The sequence below is a fragment of the Seriola aureovittata genome, chromosome 13 (genome assembly GCF_021018895.1).
Source record: "Seriola aureovittata isolate HTS-2021-v1 ecotype China chromosome 13, ASM2101889v1, whole genome shotgun sequence".
Taxonomy (NCBI): domain Eukaryota; kingdom Metazoa; phylum Chordata; class Actinopteri; order Carangiformes; family Carangidae; genus Seriola; species Seriola aureovittata.
The window spans coordinates 8089940-8102414 of NC_079376.1; the positions used below are offsets into that span (position 1 = coordinate 8089940).

General features: G+C 40.1%; 1 long non-coding RNA gene across 1 annotated transcript in view; it reads left to right on the forward strand.

The window, feature by feature from the left end:
* The window catches only part of LOC130180010 (uncharacterized), a 73020-nt gene that overhangs the window by 4109 nt on the left and 56436 nt on the right, over positions 1–12475 (forward strand). The window contains exons 2-3 of the long non-coding RNA XR_008829357.1: positions 243–310; positions 1677–1753. This is a non-coding gene — a long non-coding RNA (uncharacterized LOC130180010). The remainder of the gene's footprint in view (positions 1–242; positions 311–1676; positions 1754–12475) is intronic.

Consider the following 12475-nt stretch of genomic DNA (forward strand, 5'->3'; position numbering starts at 1 on the left):
TCATAGATTGTAGATTTACAATGAGGGAAAAGGAGTAGATTAGGAGTAGAGTAGAATAGTTATTTTTACACTACTTTAACATACTAGGTAATTGACATTTTTTGGGGAAAACCCATAGAAAAAATAAGTTGCTTATGTCTAAAAACATGACTTGAGGGGTTCTGTGTTATTATTTTTTAAATGTAATTGACTTATGATGATTCAAATTTATTTGTTATTTCTTTTATGCATGTGTTTAACAGCGACAACAGACAGATGGGGAATAACACGCCACAAAAGTCCCTGGCCCTGCTAGATGCTTCATTTGCTGGTAAGTCCTTTATGTGACAAGCATATTGTACCTCACCATAGCGCTTACAGGAATACTTGCCAGGCAGTGATACAGTACCTGCAGGTTCTTCAACAGGACCAATAGGTAGCACAGTTTTCATACAGTATAGAAGTCTTTGGACGGACTAAAAATCTTTTTTAAATCTTTTCTAGTACAGCTGATTTGTCGACTTTTTAAAATCTTTTTTAACTAAGTTAGAGAGGCTGCCTTCTCCGCTGGTGTACTCCCAGAGATAACTTTTAAAACACAACTTGTTGGCATGTGAAATGAGACACTTTGAGTCCTGGAGATGGGCTCTACAGTACTATGAGTTGACAGATTCTGAATGAAAACCGGGAGAGTCCCCCTCACTCTCGTCTCTCAACCCGCCAGTTAGTAAAATTATGCTTCATATCTGCCAGGGCTCCTGTGTAAAGCCACAACAGGCAGGCAGCAGGTTTGTGCATATTTGATGTTGACAGTTTGAACCTGTGGCCAGCTGTAGTGCTCTAGAAACCTGCTGTTTTGTTAACGGTCACAGCTTATCTCCTGTGAGGCTTTGCATAACGAGAAGAAATGGCACTTTCCCAGGCTGTTTTACATATATTTAATTTCAGGAGTAATTGTTTGAAATAGAAGTTGAGATAGAGTTGAGGAGGAGCTATCACTGTTGCCTCTGAATGTAGTATAAATCTGCAGTTAACCACTGAAGATAAAGTGTTATTACCAAACCCTTGACTGAGGTATAACTGGATAGTAAGTTAAACTCTGAATCTCAGGGATAGTGGAGGGATCTGCAACATAACTTCAGCACTACAAAGCCTTCGGTTGAATCTCTTGCAGGCTATCTGATTTGCGCAATATATCAGTGGTGAAAAGAGCTTTCATAACCATGCAGCATTCAGGCAAAACAGGAATAGGCCTGAGGTCAATGGAGAACCTGCCAAGAAGAAGAAATGTTCTACTGCCCTGCCCATTTTTGTGCTCACTGTTTTCTATATTCAAACTCACATTGTTTACACTGTAAATAACCAATTCTTAATATCCCGGACTTCAGTCTATCAGATAATGAGCAAACGTTGTCTTGTCTTTCGTTTCGGTGGACAGCAGCGAGCGCTGCATTTAAGTTCTTGTACTTCACTTGAGTATTTCCATTATTTTGTTAGTTTCTACTTCCACTCATAAATGAACAGTGAGTGCAGCATCCCTACTTTATATACATAAAGTACATTTTGATGATAGTAAGTGAGGACTTTTACTTAAATTGGACTTGCATGCAGACAATGATTTTTTTTTTTTTACATTGCCTAATTGCTACTTTTACTTCAGTAAAAGATAAAAGATCTGCGTACTTCTTCCGCCACAGGTTATCCTTCCTGTCCCCTCTCTTGTGTCTCTCTGTTGGAGGTGTCCAGGACTATTAACAGCAGCTCTGCTCTCCAGGTACGTGGCAGAGCATGAATTACGTTAATAGCTGCTGGCAGGAGAGAAAATAAGAGCAGTTATTAAAATTAATGTGCTGCTGCTCCTCCTGCGGTCCATGGGTAAGGCTTGACCTGGGTTTGGGCGCACTGGGCCCATTCAACATCTATCTTTCCTCTGCTTCAGAGGTCTTCAGTCTGTATATGTCTTTAATTTGCATGTGTCATCCCTGCTTAATCTCAAGTCCAACTTCCTTTCCATTTGGCCTTTTCAGATGCAAGTTTTTGAGCACTGATCAGAGTGTCTTATTTGTCCAACATAGCCAATGCCAGCTTCCCTTCAGTCCAGAAGGCCCAAGGGCCCCAGTCTGCTTTGTGTCTTAACATGGTCCGCTAAGCTTCAAACAGACGCCACACTGTACTGGAGCCTGGGCCCGTCCTCGTTCCCTACTTTGAAGTGGGAATCCTTGCACTTAGCACATTCTAACGTCATCATAGTTTGGTTTTGATGGGATCCAAATGCAGAGGCTGGCTCAGTTATGTTGGCTCCTTCTGAGCTACACATTTTATTCCCACTGTTTCTCCCCATAAACATGACCTTAGACACCCATTTGGCCACCAAGGCTGCAGGAACTGGCTGGTGATGCTACCTACCAATGTTTCTTTATGCCTGTAAATATTTATGAAGTGAGCAGTTCGTACCATTTAATCCTCTTCTGGCCAGGGTAGGAAGTAAACCTTAAACAGTTTAAAACCCACAGCCCAGCAGGTCTGGGGTAGTGGAACAAACTATTTTACATGAGTGTAGAGATAAAATAATTGGACAAAATGAACTTCATGAATAATGTTCATGTTCAGTCTTCTGTCTTTGTTTGTGTATTGATGTGGGAATGTATCTTAAAGGTCGCTTACAGTATTAGCACACCATTTATGACAGGCTGATCTATCATATTTACTTGTGACTGGGGGGCAAGAAAATATAAAATATTTAATCTCCCCTGTTCTTTTTCGATCATGCTATGTGTAATATTTTGTGAGTATTGTATATTGGGAATAATGTTACTGTCTATGCCATTGCATCGTGTTGTTGCGTAGTGATTCCACTGATGTCTAGCTTAAGGATGCCTGAATTAGTGGTCCCCTTATGAAGGTATATTATATACAAATACCACATCCACAATTAGTTTACATTTTCTCCCGATACAAGCAGCTCCTCCAATGCATTGTGGGAGAATAGCGTACATCAACACATTCTGTGATTTTTCAAGCAAAATGAATGAAAAATGCCTCTTAAATGAGAGGATTTGTCGCTTTTTGTTGTCATATACAATTGTAAATTAATAATGCTTAATTTACATTTACTTATTTATATTAATCTGCTTATAATTAGTATCAGCAGCAAAAGTTATACAATACAGAATAGACTGTGGAGTGGAAGAGGTGTGCAGTTTGCATAATTTTTCCGCTCATTCCTGCCCCTCTGTGTGAGACTGACTTCCTGCACGATCACTGGAAACAAATAAGCTCCAGGTACAGCCAAACTGTCATCTCCGAGTTATGACTTAACTGTATTTAACGGCATTACTGTCACGTCGCCTGCATGTTTACACTAATGACATCTGTGGGTGTGCAAACAGTCACGTGTGTGTCTGCACACACAATATTTCATCATTCAAATAAACAAAGATAAGAATCTTAACAGTCTTGTTCAGCCCCCCTGAGCTGAGCGGCAGAGGCTTCTTGTTGCATAAGCGTTCCTGGTCATCATCTGCCCGTCATGTTTTCCAACTGTGGGAGAATGACTTGCCTGTAGAGGGAAGTGTTTGTGTTTTCCATTTGGAGCTTCCAAGGTGCCAGCAGTGGCAGGGGCGGCCATGTCTGACACAGGCCTCTTCAGGAACTCCAGGATGCCGGTTGAGTGACTGTGGCTGTGTTTACGTGTGTGTCTGTGTGTGTATATGTATGTGTGGTTCAGCTGCTGTGTTTGAGTCTCTGTTTGGCCTTATTGGATTCTTGCCATTGTACCTATCACTCTGAGGAGCTGTGGCCATTTTTTTTTTTTACCCAGGTGGGGCAACACCTGGTGTGGCTTTTGAAACTTACCACTTTGTTACATCAGCTGTGGAGACTGTAGGCACAGTGGTGGAAGGAAACCAAGTATTATACATTTACAGAGCAGTGTGGACGAAGTACTCAGATCATTTACTTTGGTGTAATTAGTAAAATAACAAATTAAAAATACTTGATCAGTCAGTCAGTAAATAAATACATGGTAATGTGTCAGTCACAGGGGGCATTTTTCTACTTAGTAAAAAGTAAAAAGTACTTTTACGTGTGATACTTCAAGTACATGCTAATATAATACTTTGTTCCTTTTACTTCAGTGAGATTGAAACTGCAGTGCTTTTTGTTAGTATTTTGGTACTTTTAGTAAAGTGTCTGAATATTTCTTCCACCGCTGAGTAGGAACATGTGTGTGTGTGTTTTAATTCTGAGACTTTACATCAACATCTTCAACCACACCACTCCTGCCATTTCAGCTAATACATTTATCTAGGTGGGTGAGCGCTGCTGCTTTCCGGCCGGGTCAACCGCCTCTTTTAGTTTTCGCTCAGTGTGGAAACTTCAGTTTTATATGCAAACGTGCGTTAGTCCAGACCTGGTGCGGCCTGCTATATGAACCGCCGAGGGGCTTGTTGCCCTCTGCATGCGAGCCGCTCTTCAGGAGGCTTCTGTTTATGCAGGTGTGCTGCAGTATGACGTCTGATTATGAAACATGCGGGACATTCATAGCCTTTGTTTTTTCAACCATTTGCTCTGTTCAAAAAAAGCCTCCATTTGAGAGTCAAGGAAAACAGTGTGATTTCCGGCCCAGGTCAATTCTGTGGCGTAGCCCCCAACCACCCGACTCCTTTCACCCTCTCAAGCTGGTGAAGCTGAAAGCAGAGGGGCACAGTCAGTGTTTATTTATAGAGCTACTTTGATGTGTGGAGTGACAGCTGATATTTCCAACATGTAACATACTCTGCAGAGAGTATATTAACGTGTGCTCCACTGCCGGGGCCTTCTTCCTCTCACAGCGATGGAGATGTGGAGAGGGAGGTTGTACTGTAGCTGGCATCACGCCAGTACTGAGCTGTCAGTCTAAATGTCCATCACAGAGGATGACATCTGTAATTGCCAGGCATCCTGTAACGCTGTGGGGTGTAAAGTGTTCTGTAATTACCTCCCTACAGGTAACAATCAACCAATAGCAGCTGGACACTCTGTCTACTGTGTTCTTTAACTGTTAAATAAAAGGGTAACATTTTGTTTTAATCCCCCACATTTGTTGTTTATTAATGAAACTTTAACTCCTCCGAGTTGAAGTGGTAGCGTCCAATACTTACTGATGAAGGATCCGATAATGAATTATTTATTATAAAATATAACATAATGTAATCAGAGCTTCAACGATAAGTTCAAAAAATTAATCTGTAACTATATTACAGTAATAATAACAACTTTTATTTATACAGAACTGAAAACAAGTTGACAAAGTGCTTTACAGACATATAGAGAGAAACACGTGTCAATAAAAACAGTAAAATAAACTAAAATAACTTGCCAGTGTAAAAGTAATTAAAAGGTATCCTATAAAAATGTGTCTTCAATAGAGCTTTCATTATTAAAAATAACTAATGAGATGGTTTGAGCTGCTCACATATGAGAATTTGCTACTTTTCTTTGTTTTAACATCATAACAAATTGAATGTTTGCAGATTTTGGACTGTAATATGAGACCTTGGACGAGAGGCATTTTTCAAAGTTTTCTGATATTTTATGGACCAAACGATTAATCAAGAAAGTAACTGATAGTATTATCGATTTTGAGAATAATCCTTAGTTATAGCTCTAGTTATATTCATATCACTAATCTTTATTACATGTATTTTTTCATAAATACTTATTCACTCACATGACAACTGAGAAAACTCCACCTACTGATGAAAGCTATGAGATCAAGCTGAAAGCTTTGGAAGAAATCTAGAAAGTGAATCATATGCTTGTTTATTTTAAAAACATATTTATAAACAGTTACAGTAAATTGATTGGTTCATATGTGTAGTTATATATTATTATATATGATTACATTCGTGTTATACTGTGTGATTAGTCATTCATTGACTGTTGATGCACCACTAACAGATGCGTCATAGGAGAATTCATTAATCATAATTAGGCCTACTTCCTAGCTTCATTGTTTATTAATTGCAATAATTAACACTTAAAATGTAGCTTATATCTGTTTACAACTGTGTTATAAAGCATTTAAAGAGTATTTTATAAAGCATGTAAACAATACATGTAGGGGTTAAAGTAAGATGTTACCAACAGCAACAACTTTGGGGAGAAAAATGCGTGGTCAGACACACGTTTGCCCGCCTATGAAAAAGGTCAAGTAGCAAAAAAGCGTAATTTGGCAGCAACATAAACAGCATCTGTTTGGTTCGCTCATGTTGATTTTGGCGCAGAGCTCAGCGTGGTTTGTGTAGTCCAACTGTGGTCCTCAGCTCGCCCGGTCCCCTCATGGGAGCTTCTCCTTCCTCTCACCTCAACCTCCCCCGCCTTGCTCCTCCACTCTTGCGCTTTATGAAGCAGTTAAGTTATTTTACATCATGTCTACTCTCCACAACAAGCCTCCCCCCCCTACAAATCTCTCTTGTCATTATAAAAATAGTGCTTTGCTGCAGCTTTGCACGCCAGCGTCTGGTGATAGAATAGCCCCTCTGTGGACGTGAGGTTGTGTAGGGTGTGCTTAAACGTGTGTGTGTAAAAGTGTGTGTTTCATGGAATAGGAGAGGGGAGATGAGTGATTGCTTGCAGGTGACTGCAGCACAAGTTGCTCAATAGGAGATGGTTTGAGTGTGACAGGAGAATTTTCCAACATCAGGTGTAATTAAGACAAACGGCAGGGGTCATAGCTCAGGTGTCCTTGTAAGAGCCCTCACATGGGGAGTATTCAGCGTAAAGGACAGATCTTACAATGTATACAGCTCTCTCACTCCCCGTACTGTATTAAAATTCCCTGTATTTTAAGCAGGAAAACATCAGCAAGCAACACTGTAAGCAAAATATGGAAATGCATGGCAGCTCAGTATGCCGGTCTTAGTCACTGAACTGTGTTTAGAAAATTTCTGTAACTTTCAGAAACCAACATTCCGACAATCTTACCTACTTCGTGCAGCAATTGTACAGATGTGCAGAGGTGAGAGAGGAGTCAAGGTGTAAACTGGTTCTCTAGCTCTCTTTTTTTCTTTCCTTACACAACTATTTCATTTTTCATGTGAGCAACTGAGTGTAATATCGTCTGTTATCCTGGTATTTAAACAACACGTCTCAGCTTTGTTGCTTGTAATTGTCAGGCAATTTTACATTATTTGAAACTGAATATCTTTGGGTTTTGGGCAGTAGGTCGACAAAAACAAAACATTTGAAGATGTCACCTTCAAGTCTGGGGAACTATGAAATTTTTTCACAATTTTTAACAGTTTGTGGACCTGGGCTTACATACGCTCAAACTTCTTGGCACAGTTTTAATACTTTTACTACTTCTGTTGTAAGGATCACATTATAAGCATAAAACACACAGAGGACAATGATGCTCTTTACTACTGCTGCTGTCAGTAAATCATTGAAAGCCCTAAACAAAAAAATACAAAAACATGCTTGCTTTCAAATCACGGAAAGTTACTTAGGTCCATTTTAGTTCGTCTGATGTTTTACCTGTCACATCTTCTCTTACTGCGGAAAAATACACCTGGGAAATGCCACAAAATCACAGAAATAGCTGAGGCATGATCTGACCTGTCATATTGGGCATGTGATGTTTTTTTTCTCCTTTTTTTTTTTTTTAAATCAATGCTAGTTCTTAATAGTCTTTTATCCTCATCCATCATCTTGGCAAGTCCTTCCCTCCATTCAGCTCTCTGATTGGCTGAAGGCCAGTGGCCAGACAGTACACTGAGTTCACAGCCATTGTGATGTAACAGTGGGAACTCTACCTGAGGGCCTCCCCCTTTGTCTCTCCTGAGCTGCTTTTAACCTCTGTTAGTCAGCATGCTTTACGTTAGTGATTGATATCGTCTGTAAACACACAAACACACACCCTTCGACCTTTCATTAGCGCTCACAAGACTCCTTTAATGTTTGCTCTGGCTGTTCTGACATGTCAATCACACCAGTAGGCAGGCACGTAGACACCGACCAACAGCACACACACACACACACATGGACTTTGACAAGTGACAGAGATGGAAAATAGGTTGCACAAACTGGAATTGCAGGATTTGGGCTTTCAACAGGGGCAGTGAGTTATTTGAATGGCTGTTCAAGGGCTGGATGAGTAAGCAGGTCTGTCTCATTGTCTGTGAGTTCATCACTGACCTCATTCTTTAATTTCCCTGGAAAACAACTTGGTCAGGCTCACATGGTGCCAAGATTACCAGGTCTAGACAATGACTGTGAAACCAGCAGGGCCAAGTGGGAATGCTGATTGCAGGGAATCTTGTTCTCGTGTCAACCACAAAGTTTGATTGGAAGACATGAAAAAATCTGTGGAACCTCAGTGGAAAACAAACTTCCAGTAAGATCACATATTAATTTATCCTTCATGTTCTTCAGAATATTCTTCTTAACCATAAAAGATGATGAAATCATATTTTTGTTTCTCCAAAATCACATAAAATGTTTAAACAATATCTCAAAATAAGTGCTTTTTTTAGTGACACACTGTCAAATCCAATAAAATCCAGTATTTTAGCTGAAACTCTTTAATGCAACACTATAAATTCAGCTGAACTCAGTCTCCTAAAGTCTTATATTAGCTTCAATTGAATTTTAAACTTGGGCTGCACCATATATTGTTTCAGCATCGTCATCGCAATCTGTGCATGAGCCATAGCAGCATGTGCATATGTGCATATTGCAATGTCAGTTGTTTTTACCAATATTGTGCAGCCCTAACAAGGATTTTGTTTCTCATCTCTTATATTGGTGTAAGCATGGCATGAACAGAAAATAAATAAATAATGAAGTAAAATACAATAAATAATTAAAATATATTTAATCTGTATATAAATATTGTTTTAGGATAAACATGAAAAAACCTGAACCTGTCATTTAAGTAGCTTTATTAATTTAACACCAATTTATTCCTTTATGTTAGTGATTTTTAGACCCTTTGAGGACAACATGGTTGGTCCTCTGCCACAGTTGAAGGACAGGGCCAGATTGATGCTACAAAGGTCACAGGGTCACTGGGTTAGGGGTTCACACTCAGTCCCAACTGCCCCGAACCCTCCCTCCCCAGTCCTGTCCAGCAGGTGCCACAATGTGACCTTGACTGGGAGTCTGGGATGCTGGGAATGTGAGTGTACAAGCGCTGGTCCTCTGGGACGATGTGAGGCAGATCTGTGACAGAGCGGCTGTGATCTTGGCGGGCCGGAGCTGCTGAGGGTGACAGACTGAGCCAGGCTGGACCGCGGGTCACTTTCCACCGGACGCCTGGCGCCTTTGATGTCTGCTCATCGCGGCTCGCCAACAGTTGGTGCATCTCTGTATCCTCGCCTGTCCCACGTTACACTGGCAGACCACCCATATCTGAAAAAATGTCCCGCCAGGTTTAAGTTTTCTCAGGAATGCAGCCCATCTGAGCGTCCCCCAGCCCATCTGGACCCCTCTTAACCTGGGGAACCCTGCTGTTTAGTGTGTGGCCTCGACATTGGGGACAATTGAGAGCCTCTGTAAGTTAATTCCAAAGTCTCAATATCATCTAAAGAAATTCACATGTGCCCACTTGTGCTGAGCTGTATGAAGTCGATAAATGCTTCAGAGATCAATTTACACTTGACCAGAATGACAAATGCAACTCGAGATACCTGCTCACTTGAATGATGAGATCAAGGATCTTCTTTTCCTCATTTCACATGTTGCACACACACATACCCTGTTACATTGAAAATTTGGTGAATAGACGCTATAGATTAGTTTTAGCGGGTTAAATGCACTTTCCTCTTCCTGGTACCTGGTAGTCCTTGTGGAGTACTTTAACCCCACTTCATCATTACTCATTTAGGCCAAAGTCTTCATGTGCTATTGTTTATTCAGACCAACGGCTAGTCCTTGGCTTTGATATAGAAAGGATTTAATGTTTATTGGAGTTTGTCGGAGCAGATGTGAAATGTTAGGGGCTGTTAAAGACAGATAAAAGGTAAAGTGCCTGTTTGAGAAGATAAGGTAGAGAGGGGGAGGGAAGGAAAACGGCTGTTTGACACAACTAACCTGACTGTTTGGGTCTTGAGACTAAAGCCGCACCTGTCTGTTTGTCTGTGTGTATGTGTGTGTGTGTGTCTGTGTGTCGGTGTGTCTGTGTCTGTGTGTGTGTGTGTGTGTGTGTGTGTGTGTGTGTGTGTGTGTGTGTCTGTGTGTGTGTCTGTGTGTGGGACGTGACATGACACTTTGCTGAGGTTGGTGACTGAAAGCAGGCCTTTGGTTGTGCATGGACATGGCCTGTAGGATCCACTACCTACCTCTCATGCTGGTGTCTGGAAACATACAGGAACTCATCTATTACAGCAAATAGATTAAATAATTAATGTCATTATTGACAGCTATTACAATTAATCAGGTATTTGTGTAGTCAATAAAACAACAGGAAATTGCCAATTTAAGTTCCCAGAACCAAAGGTGGCTTCTTCAAATGCAGTAGCTTGTGTTGTCCGACTAACAAAAGCAGTAAATCCTCACATTTTAGAAGTTAGGAGCAGCTGTTATTTGGCATTTTAGCCAAATTAGTGGCTCCACACTGAAATATCTCCCCTAAGGGTTGATTGAATTATGTTCAGACGTTTGTGTTCCTCTCAGGATGATCTGTAGCATCTCTAGTGACCCTTAACATAGGCCATATTTAAATTTGTCTTTGTTTATCAGATAGATGTAAACTTAATGACATTTCTATTATTGTTTGTGTTCCCCTGTTGTTTGTTTTTAATGCTAATTAGTAAATGTTAGTATGCTAACATGCTAAACTAAAGTGGTGAAAGTTGTACATTATAAATATTATACCTGCTAAACATCGGCGTGTTATCATTGTTATGTATTGTTAAGTAGTCACAGAGCTGCTTGCATGGCTGTAGACTCTTCATCTCGTGACTTCAAAAATGAATTGACAATTATTCAATCAACAAAATTGTTTGAAAATTGATAATTTTCTATCAGTTCACTGATTGATCAGCAAATTGTTTCAGTGCTAAACCTTCTGTTTAGCTTCCTTACAAGTTGTATTTCAGGACTTTTTTGAAGGTTAATATATTATTTACCAATGCTTTATAAATGAAGATAAACAATTATTTAGAGTAACTTTGGGGTTACTAGGTATTAAAAATCTCTCAGTCCTTCACCAGAAAATCATAGGTCAAACTCTCCATTGGACAATATCTAAAACAACAGAGAGAAACCTGAAGGTTGTTCTTAATAACAGCTTAACTGTTGTGTCATGAATCAGTAAATGATTGATTAATGAATAAGGCAATAAATTACATAATATAAACGTTATGGCCTATATAAAGGGTGACCTACTTGACTTAGCAGTAACAGTGTATTTTCCTCCGGATTGTATCACCATATACTCACAGTTTACCTATCTGAAGTATCTCAAAGCTTCATTGTTAGCAGCCGCGACGTGGCTGGTATTGTTTTCACCTTGTGTGTGTGTGTGTGTGTGTGTGTGTGTGTGTTTGTGCATGTGTGTGCGTGTGTGCCCGGGTGTGTGTGTGTGTCATCATGGTCAAATTTGCTCCTTGAGACACCAGCAGGAACTACCACAGAGGTGGTGATGAGCACTTTTGCAGCCGTGTATCTGTCTGTGGACAGATTTTGTCACTGATAGCATCGCAAGATGCTCTGCAGTCATAAGCTGTATTTGATGTGTATGCATGTCTATTTCTTTGAATTCAATATGCCTTTGTCATTTTGATGCTCCTTTTATTTCTTGATAAAACTCATGTACACAAAATGTCTCAAAAGTCAATGAGTCTTCTGTCCAGATATATCCTCTTTTGCTTTGGTCTTTATTCTTTGATCCTTGCAATCTTATATTTAACAAACCCTTCTTGCAAACACAGCAATCTCAGTTCTAGGAAGAATAATAAATCTATTATCTCACTCACATTACACTCATAGGTTTATCAGTGTGTGATGATATGAGTCAGATGTCATTTACACAGAATGCTCAGGAGAAGTGTGTGAGACTCTGAGCTGTGTGTCTCACTATTGTTTTGTTGTGGCTGTGTGTTTGAGTCATAATATGTATCCTCTGACAAAGAGTGTCAGGTCATCTTACCAGCTTTCCTAGACTGAGACACACACACACACACACACACACACACACACACACACACACACACACACACACACACACACATACACACACACACAAAAGAATTCACTCAAGAATTAATTTGCAAACTACAACACAATTTAATGCCAATGTCTAATAGGATAAAATTATGCAGTGATGACATTTTATATCCAAAAGGTCAAAGATCAGCTTCACTTTGACATCTTAATATTCTGCAAAAACCCCTCTGGCCATGATTCAACGCTGTAACCAGAAGTGGAGATTGTTGTTGTTGGAACTTGGCTGGTTGGCAGAGGCGTACAACTGTGAGGTGGTAATTCTGGTTTTATCATTGGTTGCAGTGAT